The sequence below is a fragment of the Dendropsophus ebraccatus genome, chromosome 2, assembly GCF_027789765.1.
Source record: "Dendropsophus ebraccatus isolate aDenEbr1 chromosome 2, aDenEbr1.pat, whole genome shotgun sequence".
In the NCBI taxonomy this organism is placed as follows: Eukaryota; Metazoa; Chordata; class Amphibia; order Anura; family Hylidae; genus Dendropsophus; species Dendropsophus ebraccatus.
The window spans coordinates 52258322-52278115 of NC_091455.1; the positions used below are offsets into that span (position 1 = coordinate 52258322).

Genomic DNA, 19794 nt, shown 5'->3' on the forward strand with positions numbered 1-19794 from the left:
CACATTTGGCAATAGGTTCCCATTAGAGATGAGCAAACCGGGTTCGGGTTCGAGTCCATCCGAAGCAGAACGATCGGCATTTGATTAGCTGGGGCTGCTGAAGTTGGATAAAGCCAATGACTATATCCATGTTTTCCACATAGCCTTAGGGCTTTATCCAACTTCAGCAGCCACCGCTAATCAAATGCTGAACGTTCGGGTTCGGATGGACTCGAGCATGCTCGAGGTTCGCTCATCTCTAGTCCCCAAGCATTCTTGTATGGCCCATATCGGGCCATGTTGAGTTAATTATGGAGCCTGCCTAGGGATTACTGAGGAATGCTTTAGTAAAAAATGGATGGATCACGGATTATGCATCTGTATGTTGTGTCCGTTAAAAACAGACTCATTGGGGGACATTTATTAAGTCCGGCGTTTTTTACGCCAGGCGTAAAAATGTCCCCGCAGCTCCGGAGCTCAGGGGATTTATGTAGAGGAGCATTGCCTCTACATAAATCCCGATTTCATGGAGCCTCTCCATGCGAAAATTTTGAAACCTACACCAGCTCAGAGCTGGCTGTTTTACGCCAACAGATACAACTTTTTTTGCTTGATAACTTTCCCCCATTGACTATTGAAGTCTCCGTTCTGCAAAATCAGTCTGTAAAAGTGCAGGTCCCACTTTTTGTGGAACCGATCAGTGACCAAAAACACATGTGTGGATGACCATATTAAAATCAACAGGTTCTTTTTCTGTTCGTAAAAGACCTTTTACATGGGCCGATCATTGTCCAGGAGCATTGCCAGAAACGTTCCTGCAGCCAATAATTAGCCCGTGTAAAAGTAACAATGATCAGCCGAGGACTGGAAAACAACATATCCTCAGCTGATCAAGTTTTTTCAGCTTGCTTCAAAATTTATTGGCTGCATATCTTCCTGTGTAAACAGGGGATGCTGGGCCAATAACAATAAAGGAAAATGTATGTATATATCTGTGCTGTCAATTTCCAGGTATAAAACAGCAGCATATATTTATCATCCATGCTGCTTGTGTTCCGGCATCCTGTTCTCCGGCTCTTCCATCTTTGTCCGCAGCTCTGAAGCCCCTATCACACAGGGCGATCAGCGGGAGAAAGCAAGCGCTGACATGTCAGGTCAGCCCTCGATTGCCACTTGTTCCCTACTCGCTGCCAGCGCTATTTCCAACTCTGACAGCAAGAGAGTTAGTGCGGGGCAGGGGGCTGCAAGGAGCCAACAGGGGATAGCGGCGCTCTGCTGCCTCCGCTCCTATTGCACTGGGCAACTGTTGCTATCAAGGTCAAGGCTACTGTTGTAGCTACTGTTGTAGCAGATTGTTGCTATCAAGGTTGTTTGTCTTTCAACATGCTGAAAGACAACGAAAGACAACAATCAGCCGACATTGTGTAAGTGACCCGATTGATGTGTTTCCAAGTTGCCAGACTTTTTGCATTTACGCAGTACCTGATTCCTTTAGATTATAGTTGTACTAAGTCCATCTTGTCTGTGGCTTCAAAGTTCTAGTTGCATCTTCCCCAGATTTCAATTCTTTATGATTACCCCATATAGTCTCAACTTTTTTTTTTTTTTTTTTTAAGTTTACATGCATAGGGGTTTCTAGATCACCAGAATAAAATAGGTAATATGCTATTTTTTCAATACTCAGACTACAATACTTGAACTGTTAAGTAACACAATATGCATCTTTTTCTAGAGCAGGACCTGCAGCACTAGAGCTTATGTAAAAGTCATTACACAAGAGAGTCTATCATGTTCACATTTATCACTGTGCTCCTAAAGGAGAACGAGTATCTAGTACATGTAAGATGTTTACAGCAATACTGTTCCTGCTAAAAGGAAATGATATCTGAAATACAGCGATTCCTCTGACTTTCTTATGTATGAAGGTCCTTATGTACAGCTCCATCCCCTCTAGTCTTACAGCAGCGGTGGTGCACGCAGCAGCATTTATACAGCTCTGTGCACATATGTTTTCACGGACATAACTTCCCTGCCTAACTGAGCTTACAGCGTCGTAGCTGAGCTTTTTTTATTGCTAGAGCTCAGGGAAAGATTTTGGTGGAGAAAATGTATTAATACTTGAAGTATGCATAGCCCCAGAGTGGAAGAGTTTGACTGAAAAATAGGTTTATCACATGGAAGTCTAGGGGACTGATAGAGAGCTTTTCTCAACTACCTCTGTTAGGCGAAGGGATTTTAAATGAAGCAGCAGCAAAATACTTGACTGCCACTCCACTTAAACCTGGTATCACTGCAGTCATGTAGTAAGAAGAAACACGACACATGGGGCTTCTATTTTTCTGCGGAGGGGTCTCCTGCTAGTTAACTCTCCACTTATCTTGTGGATAGGTGATTAATGTCAATTCTGGGAAAATCCCTTTAACTCTTAATAATGTACATTGTGATTTTGCCAACACAATCATTCAGGCTGGGAGGGTTGTGATTGACAGCCCCTACTACGCAATGGTTGGGATTAGAGAAAGCTCAGATACTCGCAATTTATGTTTTGTAATACCACGATCGATAGCAATTGCGGAACGACAGGGCAGGAGGTATGCTGTAAAAGATATTAAGTGCAAGGGCAGTAATGCATTGGAACAGATAGGTCTATTAATGCATTAAAATGGAAAAAATTATTAAATGAAGTAATTGATAAAAAAAATAAAATAAAAAAAAAAAAACAGTTGCATACACATAAAAATGGTTTAAAAATAAAAGTATATGCTTATTATGTCTTCTACTAGAGTACCACATTTCCCAGCTACTCTAAAGACACAGCCGCACGGTTGTGTCACTTCAGTAGTGGGAAGATTTGAATAGGTTCGGCGTCATGTATCATTATGATGCCCGGAGTTCCCGATGCCGGCCTGCAGCCTCACGCACCTTGGCTTTCATAATCTACGGAGTGTGTGCTTGCAGCCTGACACTGATAGACGCAGCATTTTAAAAAGTTATTCTAGCATGCAAAAAAATTTTTTATATGTTTTGCAGGAACAAAGAGTAGGTAAATATCCGACAATTTTTTTTTTTGCCAGAACATACATACATATATATATATATATATATATATATATATATATATATATACACTCACCGGCCACTTTATTAGGTACACCATGCTAGTAACGGGTTGGACCCCCTTTTGCCTTCAGAACTGCCTCAATTCTTTGTGGCATAGATTCAACAAGGTGCTGGAAGCATTCCTCAGAGATTTTGGTCCATATTGACATGATGGCATCACACAGTTGCCGCAGATTTGTCGGCTGCACATCCATGATGCGAATCTCCCGTTCCACCACATCCCAAAGATGCTCTATTGGATTGAGATCTGATGACTGTGGAGGCCATTTGAGTACAGTGAACTCATTGTCATGTTCAAGAAACCAGTCTGAGATGATTCTAGCTTTATGATATGGCGCATTATCCTGCTGAAAGTAGCCATCAGATGTTGGGTACATTGTGGTCATAAAGGGATAGACATGGTCAGCAACAATACTCAGGTAGGCTGTGGCGTTGCAACGATGCTCAATTGGTACCAAGGGGCCCAAAGAGTGCCAAGAAAATATTCCCCACACCATGACACCACCACCACCAGCCTGAACCGTTGATACAAGGCAGGATGGATCCATGCTTTCATGTTGTTGACGCCAAATTCTGACCCTACCATCCGAATGTCGCAGCAGAAATCGAGACTCATCAGACCAGGCAACGTTTTTCCATTCTTCTACTGTCCAATTTCGATGAGCTTGTGCAAATTGTAGCCTCAGTTTCCTGTTCTTAGCTGAAAGGAGTGGCACCCGGTGTGGTCTCCTGCTGCTGTAGCCCATCTGCCTCAAAGTTGGAGGTACTGTGCGTTCAGAGATGCTCTTCTGCCTACTTCGGTTGTAATGGTTGGCTATTTGAGTCACTGTTGCCTTTCTATCAGCTCGAACCAGTCTGCCCATTCTCCTCTGACCTCTGGCATCAACAAGGCATTTCCACCCACAGAACTGCCGCTCACTGGATGTTTTCTTTTTCGGACCATTCTCTGTAAACCCTAGAGATGGTTGTGCGTGAAAATCCCAGTAGATCAGAAGTTTCTGAAATACTCAGACCAGCCCTTCTGGCACCAACAACTATGCCACGTTCAAAGGCACTCAAATCACCTTTCTTCCCCTTACTGATGCTCGGTTTGAACTGCAGGAGATTGTCTTGACCATGTCTACATGCCTAAATGCACTGAGTTGCCACCATGTGATTGGCTGATAACGTGGTAACGTGCAGTTGGACAGGTGTACCTAATAAAGTGGCCGGTGAGTGTATATATATATATATATATATATATATATATATATATACATATATTCTGGCAAAAAAAATTGTTGGATACTTACCTACTCTTTGTTCCTGCAAAACATATACATTATATGTAATAGAAAACTGCAGCACTCCATTGTCTTTAAGAAAGAACTTGTGCATTTATTCCTTCCAAAATGGACAGTGATAACGGCTCGGCGAGAGAGCTGAAACGTAGCTGTCACCTTTGCACTTATTCCTTTTTGGATTGAATAACGCGTTTTTTCTTGAAGACAATGGAGTGCTGCAGTTTTCTATAATTTATGGTTTTGGGACCTGTGATCAAGGTTGACGCTGCCTGCACCCCCCATACTTTTGAAACATGCTTTATTTTAAAACACTGTGAAAAAATATTTGTGAACATGTCATAAGCCTCTGAGTGTAAGAATTGCTGTTTTCAGCAGCTTGCTTCTCTGACTATGATGTCCATATCTTACTTTAAATTCTGTCCTGTCTCTACCATATGTAGCACAATGTCACATGGCTCATAATAAATCAGACACACTCTCCGACCCGTTGTATATTCTATTTATAGTCTCTGATAAATATTTCACCCCGTGCTGACTAACTGGTCGTGGTCACAGACTTTCTGAAAACTAAATTCAGAAGTGTCCTAGGTGTCATAAGCAGCTTCAAAACATCATTTCGCTGTTGATAATTTTTCCTTTTTTCTATCATCCATTTCTCATCCAGTTCTTCTGCTAGAACGCAATATTCATGTTGGGTCCTAATGTTGGATTTACCTAAGGTTTTAAGCCTTTTTGAGAAATTTTTGTACATAAAAAGGGGATTAAAATGCCTCATGATCTGTTTGAACTGGAATTCAAAAACATAAACACAAAGCATTTTTTTGACTGACGTAACTGGCACAAGAGTAAAAGGGATTAAACATGTGGTCGCTGATCAATGAGCAAATGAAGCTAAAAATTGCACAGTGCACTACTGTACTTAAATGGTCACTGTTTGTGTTTGTTTTTTTAAACATCCCTATATGAATTTTTTTTATTTTTAACATGATTGTACTGTAAATCAGTTTATGATCAAAATTAACTACTTACCCCAGAAAAAAAGTCATGGCCACCAGGTGCCTCCCTTCCCTTGTAATCTAGTATCTATTGCCTGTTGTTAAGGGAAATCTGTCTGTAGTAACAGCTAAATCAAGACAGATCACAGGCCAGGGGGAGAGAAAGGCAGGGAAAGCTTGGGCTGTCTAGTTCTAGTCCCACCTCCTGAAATTGAGAGAAATAGCGACTCTCAGGGGCTCAATAACAGCATTAAGGGAACTTAAACCACCTTGTGGTTAACCCCTTAACAACATCGGCGTATATTTACGCCCTGATGCCGGTAAGGACGCGCGGAGACCCCGCTCTGAACCGCGGCGGTCCCGGGTGCCGCTTGTAGCCCGGGACCGTAGGTATTAGCGGGCACGGTCCGATCGCCGTGCCCGCTAATACAGTAATCAGATGCAGCTGTCAAACATGACAGCTGCATCCGATTACCGGATTCAGCTGTTCCCTGGAGTCTAGTGGCGGAGATCGCTCCCCCGGGATGTTATCCCGGAGGAGCGATCTTCGTTTCTGAAGCCGGCCGGGGACCGCTCCAAGATGGCGCCGTCCCCGGCTCGGCACGCGTTTACTTCCGGCTGCAGCAGCCGGAAGTAAACGAGTGCCTATCTCATGGATCTCTGCAGCATATCTATGCTGCAGAGATCTCTATGAGAGATCAAAGCACTTATACTAGAAGTCCCCTAGGGGGGCTTCTAGTATAAGTGTAAAAGTAAAAAAAAAAGTGTTGTTAATAGTAAAAAGCCCCCTCCCCTAATAAAAGTCTGAATCACCCCCCTTTTCCCAGGTTATAAATAAAAGTAAATAAATAAATAAATAAACAAACATGTTTGCTATCGCCGCGTGTGTAATCGCCCGAACTATTAATTAATCACATTCCTGATCTCACACGGTAAATGGCGTCAGCGCAAAAAAATACCAAAGTGCAAAATTGCGCATTTTTGGTCGCATCAAATCCAGAAAAATTGTAATAAAAAGCGATCAAAAAGTCATATATGCGCAATCAAGATACCGATAGAAAGATCACATCATGGCGCAAAAAATGACACCTCACACAGCCCCATAGACCAAAGGATAAAAGCGCTATAAGGGTATATTCACACGGGCGGGCTCGCAGCGAGATTCTCGCTGCGAGCCCGGCAGGTCCTGTCAGTTCCCATAAACTACATACTTGCTGCGGTCTAAACGACCGCAGCGAGTATGTAATTATACCGCGCTTAAACCCTTCTACTCCCGCCGGCTCCCCCGCTGTAAGCAGCATACATTACCTCTCCTTGCTGCACGGGTCCGGCGTCCTGCTCTCCCGTCCGGCCAATTAGTGTGTTGCCCAGCCGCAGCCACTGATTGGCCGGACGGGAGAGCAGGACGCCGGACCCGTGCAGCAAGGAGAGGTAATGTATGCTGCTTACAGCGGGGGAGCCGGCGGGAGTAGAAGGGGTTAAGCGCGGTATAATTACATACTCGCTGCGGTCGTTTAGACCGCAGCAAGTATGTAGTTTATGGGAACTGACAGGACCTGCCGGGCTCGCAGCGAGAATCTCGCTGCGAGCCCGCCCGTGTGAATATACCCTAAGCCTGGGAATGGAGCAATTTTAAGTGACGTATATTTGTTGACAATGGTTTAAATTTTTTACAGGCCATCAGATACAATATAAGTTATACATGTTACATATCGTTTTAATCGTAACGACTTGAGGAACATATATAATAAGTCAGTTTTACCCCAGGGCTAATGGCGTAAAAACACATTTCCCCCAAATAAACAAAATGCTTTTTTTTTTTCAATTTCACCACACTTTGAATTTTTTTCTGGTTTCGCAGTGTACTTTATGCAAATATTCAGCCTGTCATTGCAAAGTACAATTAGTGACGCAAAAAATAAGGGCTCATGTGGGTTTCTAGGTGGAAAAATGCAAGTGCTATGGCCTTTTAAGCACAAGGAGGAAAAAACTAAAACGCAAAAATCGAAATTGGCTCTGTCCTTAAGGGGTTAATCTGAATGATCAATGTAAGAAAAACATAATAATAATAATAATATTTATTTGTATAGCGCCAACAGATTCCGCAGTGCTTATTTAAATATATAAATACATTACAGGTTATATTTATATTAACCCCTTAAGGTCAAAGCCAATTTTCGCTTTTGCGCTTTTGCTTTTTCCACTTTATGTTTAAAAGGCCATAGCGCTTGCATTTTTTCACCTAGAGACCCACATGAGCCCTTATTTTTTGCGACACCAATTGTACTTTGCAATGACATACTTTATTTTACCATAAAATATTCTGCGAACCCGAAAAAAAAATAATTTGCGCTGTCAAATTGAAAAAAATAGGAATTTGTTTTCATTTCAGGGAGTTTCGTGTTTACGCTGCTCGCCCTGGGGTAAAACTTACTTGTTATATATGTTCCTCAAGTCGTTACAATTACAACGATATGTAACTTGTATAACTATTCTTTTATGTGATGGCTTGTAAAAAATTCAAACCCTTGTTAACAAATATATGTTCCTTAAAATCGCTCTATTCCCAGGCTTATAGCCCTTTTATTCTTTGGTCTATGGGGCTGATTGGAGTGTTTTTTGCACCATGATGTGTTCTTTCTATTGGTACCTTGATTGCGCACATACGATTTTTTGATTGCTTTTTATTACATTTTGTCTGGATTTGATGCGACCAAAAATGCACAATTTTTCCACTTTGAAATTTTTTTTGTGCTTGCGCCGTTTGCTGTGTGAGATCCGGAATGTGATTAATAGTTCGGGCGATTACGCGTGCAGCGATACCAAATATGTTTATTTATTTATATTTATAAAGTGGGAAAAGGGGGGTGATTTGGACTTTTAGTAGGGGAGGGGATTTTTAATTAATAAAAAAAAAAAATTTTAATTTTTTTTTACTTTAACTAGAAGTCCCCTGGGGGACTTGTATTTACACAGCACTGATCTCACATAGAGATCAATGCTGTGTATATACACAGCAAAGATTGGTTAGATCGGTGATAGATTGCTTTGGCCTGCTGGCCACAGCAATCTATTGCCGAGCCGGGGTCAGCGTCATTGCGATGCTGAGGCCCGAAATGGGCAGAAGGGCGGATCTCCCCCCCCCCCCCCCCGATCGCAGGATGTATGGAGCTAAGCAGCTAAATGCAGCTGTCAGGTTTGACAGCTGCATTTAGAGGCTTAATTAGCTGGTGCGGTAACGGGACCCGTGCCGGCTTATAGAGTCGCTCCCCGGCTGCAGACCCGGCAGGACCCCTCTCTGAACTCCCCCCGCGGCATCATGACAAATAGATTAAAATATTAAAATACAGAATTAGGGGTGACGAGAGGCAACAAGTGCTTTATTTGTCAATCTTCCAGTCATTGTACATAGAATCTCAAACTGCCTATAGGTGATTGGGTAGCAAGTACAGTGTAGATGGCACCAAAGGGGATATAGAGAGGATGCAGGAGGGATAGTAGAGAGGGAGACGAGATTAGAGAATGTTATAAGCACAAGAGATGAGTCTTCAGGGCGCGCTTGAAACTGTGGGTGTTGGAAATTAGTCTGAGCTCTTTGGGTAGGGAGTTCCAGAGAACTGGTGCAGCACGAAAGAAGTCTTGGAGGCGGGAGTGAGAGGTTCTGATTATAGAAGAGGTTAGTGTAAGGTCATTAGCAGAATGCAGAGCACGGGAAGGATGGTAAGTGAAAATGAGGAAGGAGATACAGTATATGGAGGGGCAGAGTTGTGGAGAGCTTTATGGGTGAGGGTGAGGAGTTTGAACTGTGTTCTGTATTTAATAGGTAACCAGTATAGTGACTGGCACAGGGGGGATGCATGCTTCTTAAAAGACAGGAACACTTTCGGAAACATATTGAGCTCATAATTTTTTGTTGTCAATGGCTTGGTTCACAATTCATACCAAACAATTTTTTGTTATACATCAACAACTATATAACCATGGTATATGGTATAGCATGGCACGTCCTCCCGAGATCCATCCATTCCAGTGTGCCAAATGTAGTCTAAAATTGATTATGTTTATCACATTTGTAAGTGTATACTGTTTTCGGTGGGTCTCAAAAGCCTGGTCGACCAAAAAACAGTATTTGCTCTCTGTTCTGAACATAGTCACTTTTAGACTACCTACAATTGACACACTAAAATGGCAACTCCAGCGATTTTTTTTTTCTTTCAAATCAACTGGTGTCAGAGAATGCCAAAGATTTGTAATTTACTTCTAATAAAACATCTCAAGTCTTCCAGTATTTATCAGCTGCTGTATGTCCTACATATCTATATCTATGACACAGAGCCGCTACAAGTACTGGAAGAATAAAAACTTTTTAAAAGAAGTAAATTACAAATCTCTGGTACTTTCTGACACCAGTTCATTTGAAAGAAAAACATTTTCGCTGGAGTTGCCCTTTAAATGAATGGATCCAGTAAGGGTGCACTATGGTATATGTATTAAGTGTGAACTCATGTGTGAAGCTTGATAAAGACCCATAGGGTGAAAATGTCACTAATCTACATTTTGAAGATTATTCTGCACTTGGATGTTGTTGGACGTTGGACTCATTAACTAACTCATAGCCTATGGGGTGGATAAGTTGCATGCTCGACTGTGTACTTTCCCCGGCTGTATCTTGGTATCGTAGCAGGTCTCAGTGGTGAGATCCGGCCCAATCAGTAACATTTGACATGTCCTTAGACATGTTAAAAGTTACTGCAAATGACAGTAATGGCTTAAAGGGGTTGTGTCATGAAGACATATTCTCTATTAGGCACAATTGACATTATAGAGGGGCTCAGGAGCCTGATCTACAAGCCTGGTGGGTTGGCCTGCTATCAGGAGAAATATGTGACCAGTAGTGTCTCCCCAGTCAATAATAGCTGCTCCCTGAGAAGAGAAGCCCAAACTGCTGCATTCAGCTGAATTACATGCTGTCTTCATCTGAAGAGGGTCCTTTACATAAGAAAATTCCTATAATTTACACTTTTCACTATCTATTAACATTAATAATGCCGTTATTGTGATTAAAACTAAATTATTTTTTCACACCGAAAGCTTCAAGTTAAAGTGTTCACTCCACGTACTTGACCTCTAGCGTCTGACTTAACAGAACGGCATCTCTAGTATTCTGTCTGCCGATAAAAGCTTAGCCACAAATCAATACCTGCATACATCAAAATCAATCTGGTGCAAGAACCAAAGCCTGCCTTCCCTTTAACTTCTTGGAAACCTCCGTGTAGGACTATACAGTAAGATGCCATCAAGAAATCTATTACCACATGAATTTATTATCATTTAAAGGAATGTATCTCCAAGAAATCTGCACAAAAATTAATGGGAAATTGCTACAAACCATCTCACAGGGTGGAATGACAGCTAAGAAGCATCATAAGTAATTCTGACAACCTCTGATTATGTTCACACACTATGGAGAAATGCTGTCACAGGCAACTTCCTAGCAGCTAAAAAAAAACCTGTGAAGTTTTTTTTATAGAACACGATTTAAGGTATTTTTCCTGTATCAGAATATGAGGGATCTATAATTAATCAGGATTGACACCTCCCAAGTAAACTTTTACAGACACACTAAAATGAGACGGAATTAAATGTACACGGATCCAGATTAGGATTGAACAGCTACTATTGGGATCTCCCACGGAAAACATGGTCCTACATGGACAAATAACAGCCATAAGTATAAAGTAATGGCCATCATTTGCCATCCAACAAAAACAGCCATCATTTCAACGGTGTGTGGATATAGCCCATAACAGTGAAAGAAAAAGCACTGATGAACACTGCAGGAGTCACAACAAAGACATGGCCCCTTCCAAACACCCAAGTAGCAGGTGTCCCCACCAATCTAATACTGAAGAGCTTGCCTCTTGCCATCAACTTAAAAAGCTTGTATAATCCTTTAGTACTATTATCTCTTTGTTGTTACACAGTGGGGAAAAATATTTGATACACTGAGGATTTTGCAAGTTTCCCCACCTGCAAAGAGTGGAGAGGTCTGTAATTTCTATCATAGATACACTTCAACTTTGAGAGACAGAATCTATTTTGAAAAAAATCATGAAAATCACCCTGTGTGATTTAGAAATAATTGATTTGTATTTATTTGTATGAAATAAGTATTTGATCAACTACCAACCAGCAAGAATTCTGTCTCTCACATAACCGTTAGTCTTTCTTTAAGAAGCTCCTCCTACTCTTAACTCTGTATTTATTGCACCTGTTTGAACTTGTTACCTGTATAAAAAAAAAAAACAACCTGTCCAAATACTCAACAAATCACACTCCAATCTCTCCACCATGACCAAGACCAAAGAGCAATAGGCACACATTTGTAGACCTGCATAAGGTTGGAATGGGCTACGGGACAGTAGGCAAGCGGCTTGGTTCGAAGGAAACAACTGTTGGCGCACTTATTAGGAAATGGAAAACACATAAGATAACTGTTAATCTTCTGTAGTCTGGGGCTCCATGCAAGATCTCTTCTTGTGGAGTAAGGTTAATTCTGAAAAAGGTCAGGAATCCTCCCAAAACTACATGAGAGGACATGGTCAATGACCTGAAAAGAGCTGGGACCACAGTCTCAAAGATTAAATATTGAGAGCAGATATTGGTCACACTAACCTGACTGTTCTGTGCAAAGGATAAGCAGTATTTATCATATGTAGCATTGGGATCCTGTCGGCTGCCTCGCTTGTGGTCTTAGGCAGATATCGTCCGTCACAATGTATTTGCCAATAATTGTAATCTTCAACCCAACAGTCAAAACACTTGATATGCCTTGTTGCAGGACTCGTAAGGAATCATCTGGATACTGAAAATATATTTCTGGAGGTTTATTCACATGCATAAAACAAATCAACAGGTTTCGGCTCTGTACTAGCATCTTCCTCAGGAGCCTGTGAGATTTGCTGGGATACAACTGGAGGTAGTGCACGGATATATGCTTCACTACCCGGCTCAAAATTAAATCAGACCAGTGAGAGGTCACTGCCACCCATGTCTCTGCATCACGGAGGGTCTTAGGAGTGTCTTAGCTTTTGTTTTAGGCCTAGTTATGTGAATTAAAATGGCAAAATTTCAGGATTATTTTATCATACAGATAGGAAAGGAATAAAAAAATATATATATGTTTAACGTACAAATTTGATTTGAACAATAGGCCATTTTCTGATGAGACATTTCCTATAAGTTTCCTTATCCATACAATACTCAGCTGGGTATGTAAAGTGGTAATTCTAAAATAATTGGTCCATAATTCCCTTACATAGTATAGAATATATAACATTTGAATCAGCCTGGCTCTGTCAGAGGCGTATGTTGTGTCTACATCTCTTTCTGATTCACCTATTTTTAGATGCGACCCAAATACCACATCACCACATCATTGTGAGTATATTTGTTATTTTAAGCTTCAGCCTTTTGTCTTCATCAGTCCCTGGCTATATGTCTCATTTATTTGTCACTCCTGTCATTCTCACCATGTACCTGCTGTGCCTGCATAGGAAAGCAGCATGAGTCTTCCTAATAGTTACGTGTGCAAGTTAGATTGTCATCACTTACCGTAGACATTGACAAACAACCGATACTGTCATGACACTAAAGGTTATACTATGTTTTCTTGTTTGTTAATGCGTTTCCTTTGCAGAAAGTCAGATATTGTGCACCTAAGATTGTCTATCTATGTATCTGTTGGCAGGGAAATACAAACTAGCATTGGCAAAACAACTTGGAATAAGTGGAAAGCAGAAGGGAACAAGGGACTGGTCCAGCGTAGGGATTTCATGAAAATATCGGTCTCACACTTATATATTGTGCTATGCCTATGCCTGTGTTGTCTTCTTTACCCTGCAAAGAAATGAGAGAACCTCCTGAAGTGAGTTCTGTTCAGTATTTGCAGGAGGTAGTGGGCCACATCCTACAAGGCCTCCTGGTTGCAATGCTGGCACAGTCTACTTTACCTGGGCTTGCTGGTTTGTCTGTGTTGCCGTAATTCGACAACCAGAATGTGGACACTATACAGGCTCAGGGTGCCTGTCTCTGGGGTGTGCTTTTTACTTTTTCTTTTATTCCAGATATAGGACTAGTTTGACTCCCGTATATTCTTAGTTTCTTTGATGTTATTCAATCATTCCTCTACTGACTCAAATATTCCTAGATCCTTGTCATGTTGATCTCAGCTTGGTTAAGCCGGGTTCAGATGAATTGTTCCAGGATGCTTGGTTTGCCTGGGACCCCTTGGTGTGAAAAGGTATTATACAGGGACTAATACTGCGTAGGTGAACCCAGATCTTCAGGATCGTAAGGTGTAGCTGTAACCTGGGAAAAAAGTGTAGTCCAGCGTTGCTAGATAAAATGTTTATCATTACTGTTATGCACATTAAAAACATTACCGCAAAAAGACCTGACCCTCATACCATAGTGCAAACAGACATGTTTCAGGTATGGCTACACCCTTAGGGCCCTATTCCACCAGACGATTATCGTTCAGATTATCGTTAAATCGTTTGAATCTAAACTATAATTGTTCGGTTGAAATGCAGTTAACGATTAACGCCCGAACAAGAAATCGTTGATCGCTTTATAAGACCTGGACCTATTTTTATCGTTGCTCGTTCGCGAAACGTTTGCAAATCGTTTGCATTGACATTGTCCAGTCGTTCGCAGTAGATACGAACGCAATAGCGAATAAATAGCAAAGAAAAAACTATCACAAATACGATCATAAGTAACGATTATCGTTCTATAGAAATGAGTGAACGTTTTCAGGTCTTTCTCAATAGCGGTCGCTTGAGATAGTTAATCATTAACGATTATGCGAACGATACGGCCCTAAGTTCACCTGTGGTTATAATGTGCCCAGCTAAACTCAACTGATTCTCTTCAAGGCACTTTTACGGACTTGGAGGAAGTGCTTACAGATTTCTACCCTGACCAGTCTGGATACAGACTTCACCACAATACAGAAGGATTTGGATGTAGTCAAAGATTTTAAGCCAGACCATAACTGGTCCATAACTGATGAATCTGATGTATAACTATATCACCTGTAAAATACCAGTAAATCCCAATAGGCCATAAGGATTGGAATTGAGAAGCGCTGTCTTAGCATCCTAAATGGTGAGAAGGAATACAGACATGTAGTTAGTTCATTGATGCAGTTTGGGGCAGTTGCTATGCAATTAACAGCTGATCACTTACTCTGGAAGAGCCAGCTGATCACGACTACTCAGCTCATTTAGGCTATCTTCCCACTATGTACAGATTAGGCAAACAACAGCCATGGTTTAGTGTTAAACAATGGCGGTTCACTAAAGAACGGTCGTTGTTAGTACATAGTGGAAACAAAGCCTTAGAGTGGAGATCCTGTTTGGTTAGCCTATCCTTGGCATTTGTTTTCTGTTGTCTATAGGTAAGTTGTCAACTTTAAGGCCATGTTCACATGGCGTATAACCTGGCGGGGTCACAGAATGGCTGGTGTTACTGAAGTTCATCCCAGATGGTACTGCAGTACCGGCCAGATGATCTTCTTTTCTGGTGAATTCAGATGATGGCGCACTCATGTGTGCCCGCATCCCAATTCACCACTGCACACAATGGAGCGTGCCGCTGGAGCAGCACACTCCATTATGTAAACTGACATGTCTGTGTGGCCGCCATTCAATGAATAGTGGCTGCAGAAAACTGACATGTCAGTTTTTCATGTGGCCCGATAGGATCCCGGACAGAGTGTATACTATGTGTATATGCTCCGGCCGATATTCCATTTATTCAAATACAATGTATGTTTAGCATAAATCACGGCCGTTGTTGCAAATTGCAACAACGGCCATGATTTATGCTAAACATACGTTGTGTGAACATGCTCAATAGGTAGGGTTTGTCATAGTTTTGGCCCCACGGTAGGGATAGCTAAATACTAAGGCCAAGCAAAGGAGACCGCTATAGGTGAGATCCAGTAAGATCTCATTTAGGCCCTTGGCTGCATTTACTCCTTATAAATTTCCTCTTTTGTCTATTTTTAACATGGAATAATTACATCTTCTATAATACAGGATATGGACATACAAGTGACTGGATATTTATTTAATAAAAAGTTCTATGATGGTTTTCAACTCAAACATTGTAATATATTTATGACCAATGAATATTTATTAGATCACATTAAAAGTGTATGTAGCCGCCCTCTTTTGATTATTTGTGTATTTTGCTTGTGGTAGATAAAGTGACTATTCTGATCTAAGAGTCACTAGCACAGTACTGCAGTGTACAGGACTGTGCAGTTCCTTAGAATATAACAGTACTGCTCCTCTTTCCTGCTGTAAAGGCTCTGTCAGGTGCATACTGTATGTAAGGTGCTTTTCTCACCTTTCTCGATTGAGAGGATAAGAAGGATAGAAGCTGTTTACATGGTAGTATGGTGACAGCAGGGTTTGTAGGTGGTGGGCTTTTTCAGAAGATGTGAGCTTTAAGTATGTGGTTCACATGAGAGGAAAGGAGAGTAAAGGGAGAGGTCTGGGAAGGATTGTATACATCATAGGAACATAGAAGATTGTCGGTAGAAAAAGACCACTTGGTCCATCTAGTCTGCCCTTTCAGTGTTTCCTTTCTTATTATCATAGGATAGCTATATGTTTATATCATCCAGGTTTACATTAAGTTATTGTATTCTTACATTGCTTCTGATCTTTCCCCCAACTCACCTCTTACTGTGTCCTCTTGTTCTTGAGTTCAGATTGTGGACAGTCTTATATCAATCCTATATATATTACTGTATATCGTATATCATTGAAATTGTCTCAAACTAATCTTGCTGAGCAATGACATTTTTTGTTAAAAGGAACCTATCACCCCTGTGCCGGGGTGACAGGCTCCCGACCCCCCGCTACAGCTCCCTATACTCATCTGCTCCCGCCGGGTCCCGTTTCTGGATCCGGTCGGGTCACAGAGATCTCAGCCGCTGCAGCCCGGCGTGTGCGCTGAGAGATGAGTCCAACGCTTATAGAGAATGACGGAGAGTCCAGCGCTCCATCATTCTCTATGAGCGTTGGACTCATCTCTCAGCGCTTGCGCCGGGCTGCAGCGGCTGAGATCTCCGTGACCCAACCGGATCCAGAAGCGGGACCCGGCGGAATCAGGTGAGTATAGGGGGCTGTAGCGGGGGGTTGGAAGCCTGTCACCCCGGCACAGGGGGGTGACAGGTTCCCTTTAAGTCTAGGGTGAGGAAGGTGCAGATTCTGATGTTTTTGAAGTGGATTAAGTTTTCTTCATGTTGAGCTTTGAAAAGCAGAAAGAGAACTGTGAGAATATGACCAACAGACACTTCCAGACAGCAGAGAGGTAACATCTGGGCCAGAAAGGTAAATTGGATTGGTAATCAGCATAAAAGTATTATGGAAAGCCATGGGATTTCATGAGCAAGCCCAGGCAAAATTATGGATGACTAGAATTCCCAGGACAGAGTTTTAAGGTACACCAACATTGGAAGGATGAGTTGAGAAAGTGATACATAAGTGGTACTTAAAGGGGTACTTTGGTGAAAATATTTTTCTTCAAAAAAAAGATGTCAGAAAGTTATTTAGATTTAGAATTTACTTCTCTACTCTAAAAATCTTGTCTTTGAGTACTTAGCAGCTGCTGTATATTCTGCAGGAACTGGTGATTTTTTTTTTCAGTCTAACCCAGTGCTCTCTGCTGCCACCTCTGTCCGAGATAGACGCTGTCCAGAGAAGGAGAGATTTTCTATGGGAATTTGCTAATACTCTGGACAGTACCTGACATGGACAGAGGTGGCAGCAGAGAGCACAGTGTCAGACTAGAATCTATCACTTTCATCAGCTGACAAGTCCTGAAAGGCTTGAGATTTTTAAATAGAAATAGTTTACAAATCAATATAACTTTCTGAAACCAGTTGATTTGAAAGAGAAAAAAAAATTGGAGTACCCCTTTGAAATTTGGTTGGTGAGGTATGAGAAGGTCCTGGAGAAATCTGTGATGCCAAGGCATTCAATTGTGACAGAGTATAGAGTAAAATAGTTAGGCTTTGGCAATTGGCAGATCATTAGTGACTTGTCTAAGGGTCCATTTACACAGAAAGATTATCTGACAGATTATCTGCCAAAGATTTGAAGCCAAAGCCAGAAACAGACTATAAACAAAGAACTGGTCATAAAAGGAAAGCCTGAGATTTCTCCTCTTTTCAAATCCCTTCCCGGTTTTGGCTTCAAATCTTTGGCAGATAATCTGTTAGATGTATGGAGAATGGTATGGAACAGGGACGTAGATAGGATTTATGGGGCCCCATAGCAAAAAAAGGCCCCCCCTCCCCTACGCACAACACAAAGCACTGCGTATATAATATATATATGCTCTACTGCTGGTGCACTGATAACCCCTGACCTCTGCAGGAGCTCTGCACATTTTTCTTTCCTACTTCATTGCCAGTGCAATGAAGCAGGGATGTCTGTCTTCTGCTTGTTAACCCCTTTTTTGTGTTGCAGCATGTAAGTAAACATTGGGTCACTTACACACTGCAGTACATAAGGGGATAAGCAGAAGGACACACTCTTACCTTCCCCCCCGGGCCCCCGTCCTGCACGGGCCCCATAGCAACTGCCTACACTGCCTCTATGGTAGCTACGCCACTGGTATGGAAAGCTTTTACACCCATGATGATGGCAGAGAAGCAGGTTTTGGCAGAAGAACACCTTGTAAGAGCAATTGTGTAAAGGGAACTGTAGGTCGACGTTTCTCCAGTGTTGTTAATTCTGTGTTTGGAGTATGTGATCATGTGCATTCCTCGACTGAGAAGAAAGATGGGAGAGAGAGGACACCAGGAGACCAGGGTTGTTAGTCAGGGAAGATATGGAATCCTGAATGAATCCTGGAATTTGCTCAGATATATGTTCAAGATAATTGAACTTTGCATCTGCACACAGGGATTGGTGGGTGACTGGCTCATTCAACTTTATGTGCGTGACTCTATTTATATATGATAGCTGCACCATTATACAAATAACGCATTTGCTGAACAGTTCTTAGTTTCATCTATGGGAGGCACAGAAATAAACTGTGTTAGCACAGTACAAGCAGGAGGTATAGTATGAGAAAATAAAATAAAAAATTGAGAAAAAAAGTAATTATAAAAAATTACTATTTTTAATCAAGTCAATTATATGATAAAACAAATCCAAATTAAATTATATAAAGTTATAATATTGAGATAACATTATTAGACTAAACGTGAAAAATATGAGATTAAAAAGTCATAAAATAAAATAAATAAAATAAAATCATAAAATTGTGAAATAACAGGTTATAATTATAGGATAGTAGTCAAGTTTCCTGTTACCACTTACATACAGTGACATATTAAGAAGGCATGTACAGAAGCCTGGAAATCCTGCTATTAATTTCCTGGTGCTGAAAATGCCTCCAAAGTAAAAACAGAACTAACCCTCCAGACTAAGGTCGAGTTCACACACAGTATCACAGCGGCCGTTCTGTGACCCGGCCGTGCCACAGAACAGCCGCGGTCTGTGAAGTTCACTGCAGTGCCAGTCGTATGAACTTCATTTCTTTTTAATTGGGATGTGCTCGCATTCCAAATAGCCATAACACACAATGTAAAGTGCGGCCACAGCCGCACTTTACATTGTCTGCTCTGTCAGTGTTGTACGGCCACTATTCAATGAATAGTGGCTGCACAAAACTGACATGCCAATTTTTTTTGTGTGGCCACTTGGAATCCCAGCCAGGATGTATACTCTCTGGCAGTGATTCCATAGACTTTAATACAATGTGTGAACATTGTGTGTGAAGTTCTCCTCTGTGTCTACATAAAATAATAGTACTCACCCTGTACCCCACAAAGTAATAATCCCCCTTTTGTAAACCACATAAGAGGAGGTGTATATGTAAGAGGAGGTGTGCACCGAATTACACAATTAGCATAATAATAACAATAATAATAATAATAATACAGATAAGGTTGTATCATGTGCAGGTTCAGCCCTAGGTGGCTGTGGACAACTGGGCGACAGTCCCTGACTTAAAGGACAAGTGCCATGAAAACCTTTTTCCCAGTAATTGAAGCACATTACAAAGATATAACTGTGTAATTTGCTTCAATCACCTATCTGCCTCCCTTCCCTGTCTTTTCCCCCCTCCACCCCCCACCAGGAAGTGTCCTGACTCACACAGACCTGATTACTGTCGTCACCGTCACCAGGCAGCTCCTTCTTGTGAGGATGAGTCATCAGCAGGAGGGCTGCTCTAGGTCCTGTTACACCAGCCTCCCCCTCCCCTCCTTGTCAGGTGACTGCTTGCTCAGCTTATCTTCTCTAGTGACATGACTCCTTCACTGA

The 19794-nt window shown here is 41.6% G+C and overlaps 1 protein-coding gene across 7 annotated transcripts in view; it reads right to left on the reverse strand.

Moving 5' to 3' along the window:
* The window catches only part of NKAIN3 (sodium/potassium transporting ATPase interacting 3), a 420057-nt gene that overhangs the window by 111821 nt on the left and 288442 nt on the right, over positions 1 to 19794 (reverse strand). The window lies entirely within an intron of this gene.